The sequence below is a fragment of the Oncorhynchus mykiss genome, chromosome 2 (genome assembly GCF_057628025.1).
Source record: "Oncorhynchus mykiss isolate SJ-2025 chromosome 2, ASM5762802v1, whole genome shotgun sequence".
NCBI classification, from domain to species: Eukaryota; Metazoa; Chordata; class Actinopteri; order Salmoniformes; family Salmonidae; genus Oncorhynchus; species Oncorhynchus mykiss.
Genome location: NC_143023.1, coordinates 98,787,525 through 98,804,374, shown reverse-complemented (window position 1 = coordinate 98,804,374; position 16,850 = coordinate 98,787,525).

Sequence of the window (16,850 nt, the reverse complement as noted above, 5' to 3'; positions counted from 1 at the left end):
GGGGTACCGGCACTGAGTCAATGTGGAGGTTATATACAGGGTGTTACGGTACAGAGTCAATGTGGAGGCTATATACAGGGGGTACCGATACTGAGTCAATGTGGAGGTTATATACAGGGGTACCGGTACTGAGTCAATGTGGAGACTATATACAGGGGGGTACCGGTACAGAGTCAGTGTGGAGGCTATATACAGGGGGTACCGGTACTGAGTCAATGTGGAGACTATATACAGGGTATTACGGTACAGAGTCAATGTGGAGGCTATGTAAAGGGGGGTACCGGTACAGAGTCAATGTGGAGGCTATATACAGGGGGTACCGGTACAGAGTCAATGTGGAGACTATATACAGGGGGGTACCGGTACAGAGTCAATGTGGAGGCTATATACAGGGGGTACCGGTACTGAGTCAATGTGGAGACTATATACAGGGTATTACGGTACAGAGTCAATGTGGAGGCTATATACAGGGTATTACGGTACAGAGTCAATGTGGAGGTTATATACAGGGGGTACCGGTACAGAGTCAATGTGGAGGCTATATACAGGGGGTACCGATACTGAGTCAATGTGGAGGCTATATACAGGGGGGTACCGGTACAGAGTCAATGTGGAGGCTATATACAGGGTATTACGGTACAGAGTCAATGTGGAGGCTATATACAGGGGGTACCGGTACTGAGTCAATGTGGAGGCTATATACAGGGGGTACCGGTACTGAGTCAATGTGGAGGCCATATACAGGGGGTACCGATACTGAGTCAATGTGGAGGCTATATACAGGGGGTACCGGTACAGAGTCAATGTGGAGGCTATATACAGGGTATTACGGTACAGAGTCAATGTGGAGGTTATATACAGGGGGTACCGGTACAGAGTCAATGTGGAGGCTATATACAGGGGGTACCGATACTGAGTCAATGTGGAGGCTATATACAGGGGGGTACCGGTACAGAGTCAATGTGGAGGCTATATACAGGGTATTACGGTACAGAGTCAATGTGGAGGCTATATACAGGGGGTACCGGTACTGAGTCAATGTGGAGGCTATATACAGGGGGTACCGGTACTGAGTCAATGTGGAGGCCATATACAGGGGGTACCGATACTGAGTCAATGTGGAGGCTATATACAGGGGGTACCGGTACTGAGTCAATGTGGAGGCTATATACAGGGGGTACCGGTACTGAGTCAATGTGGAGGCTATATACAGGGGGTACCGGTACTGAGTCAATGTGGAGGCTATATACAGGGGGTACCGGCACTGAGTCAATGTGGAGGTTATATACAGGGTGTTACGGTACAGAGTCAATGTGGAGGCTATATACAGGGGGTACCGATACTGAGTCAATGTGGAGGTTATATACAGGGGTACCGGTACTGAGTCAATGTGGAGACTATATACAGGGGGGTACCGGTACAGAGTCAATGTGGAGGCTATATACAGGGGGTACCGGTACTGAGTCAATGTGGAGACTATATACAGGGTATTACGGTACAGAGTCAATGTGGAGGCTATGTACAGGGGGGGTACCGGTACAGAGTCAATGTGGAGGCTATATACAGGGGGTACCGGTACAGAGTCAATGTGGAGACTATATACAGGGGGGTACCGGTACAGAGTCAATGTGGAGGCTATATACAGGGGGTACCGGTACTGAGTCAATGTGGAGACTATATACAGGGTGTTACGGTACAGAGTCAATGTGGAGGCTATATACAGGTTGGCTCCAGGTTGGCTCGTGTCACTGGGCAGCTCTTGGCTGTGCTTCCCTTAGTAGTTTGTAATGGTTTGCAAACACTGCCACAGCGCCGGTGTAGTACGATTCAATCTTAGTCCTGTATTGACACTTTGACTGTTTGAGGGTTCGCCGGAGGGCATAGCGAGATTTCTTATCATCTTCCGGGTTAGAGTCCTGCTCCTTGAAAGCAGCAGCTCTAGCCTTTAGCTCAGTGCGAATGCCGCCTGTAATCCGTGGCTTCTGGTTGAAGAATGTACGTAGTAGGGTCAATGTGGGGGACGTCGTCATCGATGCACTTATTTAGCTCGAGCTGTTTTGCAAGGAGGAATGGGAAAACATTTCAGTCTCTCGATGTGCAAAACTGATAGAGACATACCCCAAGCGACTTACAGCTGTAATCGCAGCAAAAGGTGGCGCTACAAAGTATTAACTTAAGGGGGCTGAATAATTTTGCACGCCCAATTTTTCAGTTTTTGATTTGTTGAAAAAGTTTGAAATATCCAATAAATGTCGTTCCACTTCATGATTGTGTCCCACTTGTTGTTGATTCTTCACAAAAAAATACAGTTTTATATCTTTATGTTTGAAGCCTGAAATGTGGCAAAAGGTCGCAAAGTTCAAGGGGGCCGAATACTTTCGCAAGGCACCGTATATATTGAAATGTCTGCTCTATCCAAAATTGCCAACAACTAATTGTAACATTTCTTGCTAAAAGTGGAAGACAGGTTGCAAACTAATTGGGAAGAGATTTCTGATGCACCGATTCCATGGCACATGGTTTATGAACTGATACACAAAATGACGCCGGATGCAAAACTTAAAGTTTTTGGATTTAAATTATTATTATACACAATTCTCGCAACCAATAGAATGTTATACAGGGCATTCGAAAAGTATTCAGACCCTAACCCTTCTCCCAACCCTACCCTTTAACTAACCCTTCTCCCAACCCTAACCTTAACCGTTTAACTAACCCTTCTCCCAACCCTAACCTTAACCTTAACCCTGTTAACTAACCCTTCCCCCAACCCTGACCCTAACCTTAACCCTGTTAACTAACCCTTATCCCAACCCTAACCTTAACTCTTTGTCCTAGCTAACCCTTCTCCCAACCCTAACCCTAACCTTAACCCTGTTAACTAACCCTTCCCCCAACCCTGACCCTAACCTTAACCCTGTTAACTAACCCTTATCCCAACCCTAACCTTAACTCTTTAACCTAGCTAACCCTTCTCCCAACCCTAACCCTAACCTTAACCATGTTAACTAACCCTTCCCCAAACCCTAACCCCAACCTTAACCCTGTTAGCTAACCCTTCCCGTAACCCTAACCCTAACTTAACCCTGTTAGCTAACCCTTCCCCTAACATTAACCCTGTTCACTAACCCTTCCCCAACCTTAAACTTAACCCTAACCTTAACCCTGTTAGCTAACCCTTCTCCCAACCCTAACCTTAACTCTTTAACCAAACTCCTAAACTTGACCTTAACCCTGTTAGCTAACCCTTCCCCTAACCGTAACCTTAACTCTGTTAGCTAACCCTTCCCCCAACCTTAACCCTAACCTTAACCCTGTTAGCTAACCCTTCCCTCAACCCTAGCCCTAACCTTAACACAGTTAGCTAACCCTTCCCCCAACCCTAACCCCAACCGTAGCCCTGTTTGCTAACCCTTCCCCCAACCCTAACCCTAACCTTAACCCTGTTAGCTAACCCTTCCCCCAACCCTAACCCTAACCCTGTTAGCTAACCCTTCCCCAACCCTAACCTTAGCCCTGTTAGCTAACCCTTCCCTCAACCCTAACCCTAACCTTAACCCTGTTAGCTAACCCTTCCCCAACCCTAACCTAACCTTTCCCCCAACCCTAACCCTAACCTTAACCCTGTTAGCTAACCCTTCCCCAACCCTAACCCTAACCCTGTTAGCTAACCCTTCCCCAACCCTAACCCTGTTAGCTAACCCTTCCCCAACCGTAACCCTGTTAGCTAACCCTCCCCCAACCCTAACCCTAACCCTGTTAGCTAACCCTTCCCCAACCTTAACCCTATTAGCTAACACTTCCCCCAATCCTAACCCTAACCTTAACCCTGTTAGCTAACCCTTCCCCAACCCTAACCCTAACCCTGTTAGATAACCCTTCCCCAACCCTAACCCTAACCCTGTTAGCTAACCCTTCCCCCAACCCTTACCCTAACTTTAACCTTGTTAGCTAACCCTTCCCCTACCCCTAACCTTAACCCTGTTAGCTAACCCTTCCCCCAACCTTAACCCTAACCTTAACCCTGTTAGCTAACCCTTCCCTCAACCCTAGCCCTAACCTTAACACAGTTAGCTAACCCTTCGCCCAACCCTAACCCCAACCTTAGCCCTGTTTGCTAACCCTTCCCCCAACCCTAACCCTAACCTTAACCCTGTTAGCTAACCCTTCCCCCAACCCTAACCCTAACCCTGTTAGCTAACCCTTCCCTCAACCCTAGCCCTAACCTTAACACAGTTAGCTAACCCTTCCCCCAACCCTAACCCCAACCGTAGCCCTGTTTGCTAACCCTTCCCCCAACCCTAACCCTAACCTTAACCCTGTTAGCTAACCCTTCCCCCAACCCTAACCCTAACCCTGTTAGCTAACCCTTCCCTCAACCCTAACCCTAACCTTAACCTTGTTAGCTAACCCTTCCCCAACCCTAACCTAACCTTTCCCTCAACCCTAACCCTAACCCTAACCCTGTTAGCTAACCCTTCCCCAACCCTAACTCTGTTAGCTAACCCTTCCCCAACCCTAACCCTGTTAGCTAACCCTTCCCCAACCCTAACCCTGTTAGCTAACCCTTCCCCAACCCTAACCGTAACCCTGTTAGCTAACCCTTCCCCAACCCTAACCCTATTAGCTAACCCTTCCCCCAACCCTAACCCTAACCTTAACCCTGTTAGCTAACCCTTCCCCAACCCTAACCCTAACCCTGTTACATAACCCTTCCCCAACCCTAACCCTAACCCTGTTAGCTAACCCTTCCCCAACCCTAACCCTATTAGCTAACACTTCCCCCAACCCTAACCCTAACCTTAACCCTGTTAGCTAACCCTTCCCCAACCCTAACCCTAACCCTGTTAGATAACCCTTCCCCAACCCTAACCCTAACCCTGTTAGCTAACCCTTCCCCCAACCCTAACCCTAACTTTAATCTTGTTAGCTAACCCTTCCCCCAACCCTAACCCTAACCCTGTTAGCTAACCCTTCTCCCAACCCTAATCTTAACTCTTTAACCAAACTCCTAAACTTGACCTTAACCCTGTTAGCTAACCCGTCCCCTACCCCTAACCTTAACCCTGTTAGCTAACCCTTCCCCCAACCTTAACCCTAACCTTAACCCTGTTAGCTAACCCTTCCCTCAACCCTAGCCCTAACCTTAACACAGTTAGCTAACCCTTCCCCCAACCCTAACCCCAACCTTAGCCCTGTTTGCTAACCCTTCCCCCAACCCTAACCCTAACCTTAACCCTGTTAGCTAACCCTTCCCCCAACCCTAACCCTAACCCTGTTAGCTAACCCTTCCCTCAACCCTAGCCCTAACCTTAACACAGTTAGCTAACCCTTCCCCCAACCCTAACCCCAACCTTAGCCCTGTTTGCTAACCCTTCCCCCAACCCTAACCCTAACCTTAACCCTGTTAGCTAACCCTTCCCCCAACCCTAACCCTAACCCTGTTAGCTAACCCTTCCCTCAACCCTAACCCTAACCTTAACCCTGTTAGCTAACCCTTCCCCAACCCTAACCTAACCTTTCCCCCAACCCTAACCCTAACCCTAACCCTGTTAGCTAACCCTTCCCCAACCCTAACCCTGTTAGCTAACCCTTCCCCAACCCTAACCCTGTTAGCTAACCCTTCCCCAACCCTAACTGTAACCCTGTTAGCTAACCCTTCCCCAACCCTAACCCTATTAGCTAACCCTTCCCCCAACCCTAACCCTAACCTTAACCCTGTTAGCTAACCCTTCCCCAACCCTAACCCTAACCCTGTTAGATAACCCTTCCCCAACCCTAACCCTAACCCTGTTAGCTAACCCTTCCCCAACCCTAACCTTAACTCTTCAACCTAACTCCTAAACTTCACCCTAAGCCCTAACCACTAGGCTATCTAACGTTAGCCACCTAGTGACCTAGCTACAATTCATAACATATCATATATTTAGCAAATTCATTACATATGGAACGTTTCACAAATTCGAAACATATTGTATGTTTTGTTTTTCATAACATATGGAAATCCACAAATTAATACATACTGTAGCATACGAAACACAACATATCATACTAAATGGAGTGTCACGGATTTACGTACTGAATAATACGAAATGCCCTGAGACCATGTGGCATGTCGATGGTAAACAGTTGAGTTACAGATTTGCTGATACATTCTCACTGTTACATACTAAAGTGTTCCATGGGTTATAACATGGAGGTCAATGTCTTTTTTCTTTTTTTTTTTTTTTTTTCTGTATTGTTCAGTAATGATGTCATTTAGAACATTCTGAAAAGTGACGCCTCTGATCTTCCCTCCATCCTCTCCTTCTGTCCCTCCGTCCTCTCCTTGTCTCCCTCATCCTCTCCTTGTCTCCCTCCATCCTCTACTTGTCTCCCTCCATCCTCTCCTTGTCTCCCTCCATCCTCTCCTTCTCTCCCTCCATCCTCTCCTTGTCTCCCTCATCCTCTCCTTGTCTCCCTCCATCCTCTACTTGTCTCCCTCCATCCTCTCCTTGTCTCCCTCCATCCTCTCCTTCTCTCCCTCCATCCTCTCTCCTTATCTCCCTCCATCCTCTCCTTCTCTCCCTCCATCCTCTCCTTGTCTCCCTCATCCTCTCCTTGTCTCCCTCCATCCTCTACTTGTCTCCCTCCATCCTCTCCTTGTCTCCCTCCGTCCTCTCCTTGTCTCCCTCCATCCTCTCCTTCTCTCCCTCCATCCTCTCCTTCTCTCCCTCATCCTCTCCTTCTCTCCCTCATCCTCTACTTATCTCCCTCCGTCCTCTCCTTGTCTCCCTCCATCCTCTACTTGTCCCACTCCATCCTCTCCTTGTCTCCCTCCATCCTCTACTTGTCTCCCTCCATCCTCTCCTTCTCTCCCTCATCCTCTCCTTGTCTCCCTCATCCTCTACTTGTCTCCCTCCATCCTCTCCTTCTGTCCCTCCGTCCTCTCCTTGTCTCCCTCATCCTCTCCTTGTCTCTCTCATCCTCTCCTTGTCTCCCTCATCCTCTCCTTGTCTCCCTCCATCCTCTACTTGTCTCCCTCCATCCTCTCCTTGTCTCCCTCCATCCTCTACTTCTCTCCTTCCGTCCTCTCCTTGTCTCCCTCCGTCCTCTCCTTGTCTCCCTCCGTCCTCTCCTTGTCTCCCTCATCCTCTCCTTGTCTCCCTCATCCTCTCCGTGTCTCCCTCTTCCTCTCCTTGTCTCCCTCCATCCTCTCCTTGTCTACCTCATCCTCTACTTGTCTCCCTCCACCCTCTACTTGTCTCCCTCATCCTCTCCTTGTCTCCCTCATCCTCTCCTTGTCTCTCTCATCCTCTACTTCTCTCCCTCATCCTCTCCTTGTCTCCCTCCATCCTCTCCTTCTCTCCTTCATCCTCTCCTTGTCTCCCTCCATCCTCTCCTTCTCTCCCTCATCCTCTACTTGTCTCCCTCCATCCTCTCCTTGTCTACCTCATCCTCTACTTGTCTCCCTCCATCCGCTCCTTCTCTCCCTCATCCTCTCATTTTCTCCCTCATCCTCTACTTGTCTCCCTCCATCCTCTCCTTCTCTCCCTCATCCTCTCCTTCTCTCCCTCCATCCTCTCCTTGTCTCCCTCACCCTCTACTTGTCTCCTCATACTCTCCTTGTCTCCCTCATCCTCTACTTGTGTACCTCATCCTCTCCTTGTCTCCCTCATCCTCTCCTTCTCTCCCTCCATCCTCTCCTTGTCTACATCATCCTCTACTTGTCTCCCTCATCCTCTCCTTGTCTCCCTCCATCCTCTCCTTGTCTCCCTCCATCCTCTCCTTCTCCCCCTCCATCCTCTCCTTGTCTCCCTCCATCCTCTACTTGTCTCCCTCATCCTATCCTTGTCTCCCTCCACCCTCTACTTGTGTACCTCATCCTCTCCTTGTCTCCCTCATCCTCTCCTTCTCTCCCTCCATCCTCTCCTTGTCTACCTCATCCTCTACTTGTCTCCCTCATCCTCTCCTTGTCTCCCTCAATCCTCTCCTTGTCTCCCTCCATCCTCTACTTCTCTCCCTCCGTCCTCTCCTTGTCTCCCTCCGTCCTCTCCTTGTCTCCCTCGTCCTCTCCTTGTCTCCCTCATCCTCTCCTTGTCTCCCTCATCCTCTCCGTGTCTCCCTCCATCCTCTACTTCTCTCCCTCCGTCCTCTCCTTGTCTCCCTCCATCCTCTACCTGTCTCCCTCCATCCTCTACTTGTCTCCCTCCATCCTCTACTTGTCTCCCTCATCCTCTCATTCTCTCCCTCCATCATCTCCTTCTCTCCCTCCATCCTCTACTTGTCTCCCTCCATCCTCTACTTGTCTCCCTCATCCTCTCATTCTCTCCCTCCATCATCTCCTTCTCTCCCTCCATCCTCTACTTGTCTCCCTCCATCCTCTCCTTCTCTCCCTCCATCCTCTCCTTGTCTCCCTCATCCTCTCCTTGTCTCCCTCATCCTCTCCTTGTCTCCCTCCATCCTCTCCTTGTCTACCTCATCCTCTCCTTGTCTCCCTCCACCCTCTACTTGTCTCCCTCATCCTCTCCTTGTCTCCCTCATCCTCTCCTTGTCTCTCTCATCCTCTACTTCTCTCCCTCATCCTCTCCTTGTCTCCCTCCATCCTCTCCTTCTCTCCTTCATCCTCTCCTTGTCTCCCTCCATCCTCTCCTTCTCTCCCTCATCCTCTACTTGTCTCCCTCCATCCTCTCCTTGTCTACCTCATCCTCTACTTGTCTCCCTCCATCCTCTCCTTCTCTCCCTCATCCTCTCCTTGTCTCCCTCCATCCTCTCCTTTTCTCCCTCATCCTCTCCTTCTCTCCCTCCATCCTCTCCTTGTCTACCTCATCCTCTACTTGTCTCCCTCCACCCTCTACTTGTCTCCCTCATCCTCTCCTTGTCTCCCTCATCCTCTCCTTGTCTCTCTCATCCTCTACTTCTCTCCCTCATCCTCTCCTTGTCTCCCTCCATCCTCTCCTTCTCTCCTTCATCCTCTCCTTGTCTCCCTCCATCCTCTCCTTCTCTCCCTCATCCTCTACTTGTCTCCCTCCATCCTCTCCTTGTCTACCTCATCCTCTACTTGTCTCCCTCCATCCGCTCCTTCTCTCCCTCATCCTCTCATTTTCTCCCTCATCCTCTACTTGTCTCCCTCCATCCTCTCCTTCTCTCCCTCATCCTCTCCTTCTCTCCCTCCATCCTCTCCTTGTCTCCCTCACCCTCTACTTGTCTCCTCATACTCTCCTTGTCTCCCTCATCCTCTACTTGTGTACCTCATCCTCTCCTTGTCTCCCTCATCCTCTCCTTCTCTCCCTCCATCCTCTCCTTGTCTACCTCATCCTCTACTTGTCTCCCTCATCCTCTCCTTGTCTCCCTCCATCCTCTCCTTGTCTCCCTCCATCCTCTCCTTCTCCCCCTCCATCCTCTCCTTGTCTCCCTCCATCCTCTACTTGTCTCCCTCATCCTATCCTTGTCTCCCTCCACCCTCTACTTGTGTACCTCATCCTCTCCTTGTCTCCCTCATCCTCTCCTTCTCTCCCTCCATCCTCTCCTTGTCTACCTCATCCTCTACTTGTCTCCCTCATCCTCTCCTTGTCTCCCTCAATCCTCTCCTTGTCTCCCTCCATCCTCTACTTCTCTCCCTCCGTCCTCTCCTTGTCTCCCTCCGTCCTCTCCTTGTCTCCCTCGTCCTCTCCTTGTCTCCCTCATCCTCTCCTTGTCTCCCTCATCCTCTCCGTGTCTCCCTCCATCCTCTACTTCTCTCCCTCCGTCCTCTCCTTGTCTCCCTCCATCCTCTACCTGTCTCCCTCCATCCTCTACTTGTCTCCCTCCATCCTCTACTTGTCTCCCTCATCCTCTCATTCTCTCCCTCCATCATCTCCTTCTCTCCCTCCATCCTCTACTTGTCTCCCTCCATCCTCTACTTGTCTCCCTCATCCTCTCATTCTCTCCCTCCATCATCTCCTTCTCTCCCTCCATCCTCTACTTGTCTCCCTCCATCCTCTCCTTCTCTCCCTCCATCCTCTCCTTGTCTCCCTCATCCTCTCCTTGTCTCCCTCATCCTCTCCTTGTCTCCCTCCATCCTCTCCTTGTCTACCTCATCCTCTCCTTGTCTCCCTCCACCCTCTACTTGTCTCCCTCATCCTCTCCTTGTCTCCCTCATCCTCTCCTTGTCTCTCTCATCCTCTACTTCTCTCCCTCATCCTCTCCTTGTCTCCCTCCATCCTCTCCTTCTCTCCTTCATCCTCTCCTTGTCTCCCTCCATCCTCTCCTTCTCTCCCTCATCCTCTACTTGTCTCCCTCCATCCTCTCCTTGTCTACCTCATCCTCTACTTGTCTCCCTCCATCCTCTCCTTCTCTCCCTCATCCTCTCCTTGTCTCCCTCCATCCTCTCCTTTTCTCCCTCATCCTCTACTTGTCTCCCTCCATCCTCTCCTTCTCTCCCTCATCCTCTCCTTCTCTCCCTCCATCCTCTCCTTGTCTCCCTCATCCTCTACTTGTCTCCCTCATACTCTCCTTGTCTCCCTCATCCTCTACTTGTGTACCTCATCCTCTCCTTGTCTCCCTCATCCTCTCCTTCTCTCCCTCCATCCTCTCCTTGTCTACCTCATCCTCTACTTGTCTCCCTCATCCTCTCCTTGTCTCCCTCCATCCTCTCCTTGTCTCCCTCCATCCTCTCCTTCTCCCCCTCCATCCTCTCCTTGTCTCCCTCCATCCTCTACTTGTCTCCCTCATCCTATCCTTGTCTCCCTCCACCCTCTACTTGTCTCCCTCATCCTCTCCTTGTCTCCCTCCATCCTCTACTTGTCTCCCTCCATCCTCTCCCTCCGATTGCAGTGCCAATTGCCAGGCTATGGTGACAGTCTAGACTAGGGAGTGTGTCCCAAATGGGAACCTGTTCCCTATATAGTGCACTACTTTAGACCAGCCAAATGGCAGCATGTTCCCTATATAGTGCACTACTTTAGACCAGCCAAATGGCACCCTATTCCCTATGTAGTGCACTACTTTAGACCAGAGCCCCATAGAACCCTATTCCCTAATAGTGCACTACTTTAGACCAGCCAAATGGCAACATGTTCCCTATATAGTGTACTACTTTAGACCAGGGCCCCATAGAACCCTATTCCCTATATAGTGCACTACTTTAGACCAGGGCCCTATAGAACCCTATTCCCTATATAGTGCACTACTTTAGACCAGGACCCCATAGAACCCTATTCCTTATTACAGTGCACTACTTTAGACCAGAGCCCTATAGAACCCTATTCCCTATATAGTGCACTACTTTAGACCAGCCAAATGGCAGCATGTTCCCTATATAGTGCACTACTTTAGACCAGCCAAATGGCACCCTATTCCCTATGTAGTGCACTACTTTAGACCAGAGCCCCATAGAACCCTATTCCCTAATAGTGCACTACTTTAGACCAGCCAAATGGCAACATGTTCCCTATATAGTGTACTACTTTAGACCAGGGCCCCATAGAACCCTATTCCCTATATAGTGCACTACTTTAGACCAGGGCCCTATAGAACCCTATTCCCTATATAGTGCACTACTTTAGACCAGGACCCCATAGAACCCTATTCCTTATTACAGTGCACTACTTTAGACCAGGTCCCTATAGAACCCTATTCCCTATATAGTGCACTACTTTAGACCAGCCAAATGGGAACCTATTCCCTATGTTGTGCACTACTTTAGACCAGCCAAATGGCAACCTATTCCCTATATAGTGCACTACTTTAGACCAGGGCCCCATAGAACCCTATTCCTTATGTTGTGCACTACTTTAGACCACCTAGGACCAATACAATGTATTCAAAATAGTTCTGAAGTTTGTTTGTTAATTTTTAAATATTGTTATTTTTTTCAATTTCCTGAAAAGGTTCTGTTTTGGAGACGAGAGGTTTTCGTCAGACAGCGACGACATGGAGTGAGACACGCTTGCAAACCTTAATGGGCTAGCCTGTGATTGGAGAAAGAAATCGTGTGTGTGTGGTTTTAGTGGGGAGAGAAGTCTCTGTGGAAGACGCCTGTGTTTTTCTAACTCATCTGGTTCAGATTTGGACCAGCCTGCTGTCACACCGAAGGGGAGAGAGAAAGTGAGAGAGAGAGGGGTGGGGGGGTAGAGGGGTAGGAGGGGAGAGAAAGAGACTGGAGAGGGAGAAAGACGGGAGAGAAAGAGACTGGAGAGGGAGAGAAAGAGACTGGAGAGGGAGAGAAAGAGACTGGAGAGGGAGAGAAAGAGACTGGAGAGGGAGGGAGAGAGACTGGAGAGAGACTGGAGAGAGACTGGAGAGGGAGAGAGACTGGAGAGGGAGAGAGACTGGAGAGAGACTGGAGAGAGACTGGAGAGAGAGAGACTGGAGAGAGAGAGACTGGAGAGAGACTGGAGAGAGAGAGAGACTGGAGAGAGAGAGACTGGAGAGAGAGAGACTGGAGAGAGAGGGAGAGGGAGAGAGAGGGAGAGAGAGATTTAACTTGAATTGAGAGTATGTAAAAACCGTTGATACAGGATGAGAGCAGAGAGCGAAAAGGGAGAAAAGGTTTGTGATTAAGGGTTAAATGTCTCGGCACCGATTAGAACACAGAGGACAGCAGAAACTACACAGGGTTTGGCACAGGGCTTAGGACCAGATAGGATTGTGTTGTGTGTGCCACCTGGCACCTCCATCGCCATGGCCACTAACTGAACACATACACACACCTAGGCTGGCCCAACGAAGCCCTGTAGGAAAACTTTTTTGTTTACCTTCAGAACATCCTTTATTCTATTTTTTTATCCCGTAATACCTCTCTACTTCTACCTCTATGGACTCCTCTCCTTTTTCTCTCTCCAGCCCTCTCCCTCTCTCTCAGCTTTCTCCCTCTCTCTCCAGACACCTCCATCTCCCTCTCTTTCCAGCTGTCCTCCCTCTCTCTCCAGCTGTCCTCCATCTCTCTCCAGCTGTCCTCCCTCTCTCTACAGCCCTCTCCCTCTCTCTCCAGCCCTCTCCCTCTCTCTCCAGCCATCTCCCTCTCTCTCCAGCCCTCTCCCTCTCTCTCCAGCCCTCTCCCTCTCTCTCCAGCCCTCTCCAGTCTCTCCAGCCCTCTCCCTCTCTCTCCAGCACTCTCCCTCTCTCTCCAGCCCTCTCCCTCTCTCTCCAGCCATCTCCTTCTCTCTCCAGCCCTCTCCCTCTCTCTCCAGCCCTCTCCCTCTCTCTCCAGCCCTCTCCCTCTCTCTCCGGCCCTCTCCCTCTCTCTCCGGCCCTCTCCCTCTCTCTCTGTCCCTGTCCCCCTCTCTCTGGCCCTGTCCCTCTCTCTCCGGCCCTCTCCCTCTCTCTTCAGCTCCCTCCCTTTCCCTCTCTCTCCAGACACCTCCCTCTCCCTCTCTCTCTAGGCCCCCACCCCACATCTCTTTCCAGCAACAGGTCACAAATCTTGCTGCTGTGACGTCACACTGTGGAATTTCACCCAATAGATATGGGAGTTTATCAAAATTTGATTTGTTTTTTAATTCTTTGTGGGTCTGTGTAATCTGAGGGAAATATGGCTTTCTAATATGGTCATACATTTGGCAGGAGGTAAGGAAGTGCAGCTCAGTTTCCACCTCATTTTGTGGGCAGTGAGCACATAGTCTGTCTTCTCTTGAGAGCCATGTCTGCCTACGGCGGCCTTTCTCAATAGCAAGGCTATGCTCACTGAGTCTGTACATAGTCAAAGCTTTCCTTAAGTTTGGGTCAGTCACAGTGGTCAGGTATTCTGCCACTGTGTACTCTCTGTTTAGGGCCAAATAGCATTATAGTTTGCTCTCTTTTTTTGTTAATTCTTTCTAATTAGTCAAGTAATTATCTTTTTGTTTTCTCATGATTTGGTTGGGTCTAATTGTGTTGCTGTCCTGGGGCTCTGTGGGGTGTGTTTGTGTTTGTGAACAGAGCCCCAGGACCAGCTTGCTTAGGGGACTCTTCTCCAGGTCCATCTCTCTGTAGGTGATGGCTTTTTTTTAATTTCATCTTTATTTAACCAGGTAGGCAAGTTGAGAACAAGTTTTCATTTACAATTGCGACCTGGCCAAGATAAAGCAAAGCAGTTCGACACAAACAACAACACAGAGTTACACATGGAGTAAAACAAACGTACAATCAATACAGTAGAAAAATCTATAAACAGCATGTGCAAATGAGGTAGGATAAGGTAGGTAAGGCAATAAATAAATAAGTAATTACAGTATAGCAATTAAACACTGGAATGGTAGATTGTGCAGAAGATGAATGTGCAAGTAGAGATACTGGGGTGCAAAGGAGCAAGATAAATAAATACAGTATGGGGATGAGGTTGTTGGATGGGCTATGTACAGGTGCAGTGATCTGTGAGCTGCTCTGACAGCTGGCGCTTAAAGCTAGTGAGGGAGATATGAGTCTCCAGCTTCAGTGATTTTTCAGTTCGTTCCAGTCATTGGCAGTAGAGAACTGGAAGGAGAGGCGGCCAAAGGAAGAATTGGCTTTGGGGGGTGACCAGTGAGATACACCTGCTGGAGCGCGTGCTACGAGTGTGTGCTGCTATGGTGACCAGTGAGCTGAGATAAGGCGTGGCTTTACCTAGCAGAGACTTGTAGATGACCTGGATCCAGTGGGTTTGGCGACGAATATGCAGCGAGGGCTAGCCAACGAGAGCATACAGGTCGCAGTAGTGGGTAGTATATTGGGCTTTGGTGACAAAACGGATGGCACTGTGATAGACTGCCTCCAATTTGTTGAGTAGAGTGTTGGAGGCTATTTTGTAAATGACATCGCCAAAGTCAAGGATTGGTAGGATAGTCAGTTTTACGAGGGTATGTTTGGCAGCATGAGTGAAGGATGCTTTGTTGCGAAATAGGAAGCCAATTCTAGATTTAACTTTGGATTGGAGATGTTTGATATGGGTCTGGAAGGAGAGTTTACAGTCTAACCAGACACCTAGGTATTTGTAGTTGTCCACTTTTCTAAGTCAGAACCGTCCAGAGTAGTGATGCTGGAAGGGCGGGCAGCGAATGGTTGAAGAGCATGCATTTAGTATTGGCCTAATTCTGCTCTGCATGCATTATTTGGTGTTCTACATTGCACACTGAGGATATTTCTGCAGAATTCGGCATGCAGAGACTCCATTTGGTGTTTGTCCAATTTTGTGAATTCTTGGTTAGTAAGTAAACCCCAGACCTCACAACCAAAAAAGGCAATGGGTGTTTTAACTGATTCAAGTATTTTTTAGCCTGATCCTAACTGGGATGTCAAATTGTATGTTCCCTTTGATAACGTAGCAGTCCCTTCTTGCCCTGGCTCTCAGATCAGCCACCTCCATCTATTCAGCCCCCTCCCTCTGTCACTCTTTCCAGCCCCTCCTTCTCCCTCTCTCTCCAGCTCCTCCTTCTCCCTCTCTCTCTCTCTCTCTCTCTCTCATCCCCTCTTTCTCTCTCTCTCTCTCATCCCCTCTTTCTCTCTCTCTCTCATCCCCTCTTTCTCTCTCTCTCTCCATTACCTCCTCTCTCTCTCTCTCATCCCCTCCTTCTCCCTCTCTCTCTCTCCAGCCCCTCCTTCTCCCTCTCTCTCCATCCCCTCCTTCTCTCTCTCTCTCTCACTCCAGCTCCTCCTTCTCTCTCTCTCTCTCTCTCCATCTCCTCCTTCTCTTTCTCTCTCCATCCCCTCCTTCTCTCTCTCTCTCCATCCCCTCCTTCTCTCTCTCTCTCCATCCCCTCATTCTCTCTCTCTCTCTCCATCCCCTCCTTCTCCCTCTCTCTCTCCATCCGTTCCCTCTCTCTCCATCCCCTCCTTCTCTCTCTCTCACTCCAGCCCCTCCTTCTCTCTCTCTCTCTCTCTCCATCCCCTCCTTCCCTCTCTCTTTCTCATCCCCTCTTTCTCTCTCTCTCTCTCTCCATCCCCTCCTTCTCCCTCTCTCTCTCCATCCTCTGCTTCTCTATCTCTCTCTCTCTCCATCCCCTCTTTCTCTCTCTCTCTCTCCATCCCCTCCTTCTCCCTCTCTCTCTCATCCTCTGCTTCTCTCTCTCTCCATCCCCTCCTTCTCTCACTCTCTCTCTCTCCATCCCCTCCTTCTCTCTCTCTCTCTCTCTCTCTCTCTCTTTCCCCTCCACCTGTCTGTCACCAACACCACACTGATGGTTAATGTCCTCCATCCTCTCCACCTGTCTGTCTCCACACATTCTTGTCGACGTTCGCCTTTTTTTTATATCCGCCATTGTTTGCCTCAACCGAGCAAAGAGACATTCAACTTTGACCCTGTTGTTTTCGATCGTTGCCGTGGTAACCGGAGTGAGAGCCATGATTTATATATATATATATATATACATATATCAAATGCGTAAGAGCAAGCTCTAAATCTGACAGAAAATGCACCGGTTTCATTTCCCTTACATTCACAACAGTTGTGTTAGCAGATCGCCCTACTTGTGAATAATTTGTAAATAATAACCTTGTGATGTGTACATTTTCCTGTTGTGGTGGGATAAGAAGTTGGCTAACGTCACAGTTAACCCGGCAGAGTCGAAGCCCTTTCTAAGCTGCAGGAAGAGGCAGGGGGTTCTACTATACCACATTAAATGGTTTTAAGGTCATACCAGGGATCATTTAGACGTTTGATTTAGAATTGTATGACCCATTTGAAGTATCAACAAAAAAACATTTAAAAAACACATTGAATAACAGATAGTCCTTACTGCTATTAGCCCATAGAAACACATTGAATAACAGATAGTCCTTACTGCTATTAGCCCATAGAAACACATTGAATAACAGATAGTCCTTACTGCTATTAGCCCATAGAAACACATTGAATAACAGATAGTCCTTACTGCTATTAGCCCATAGAAACACATTGAATAACAGATAGTCCTTACTGCTATTAGCCCATAGAAACA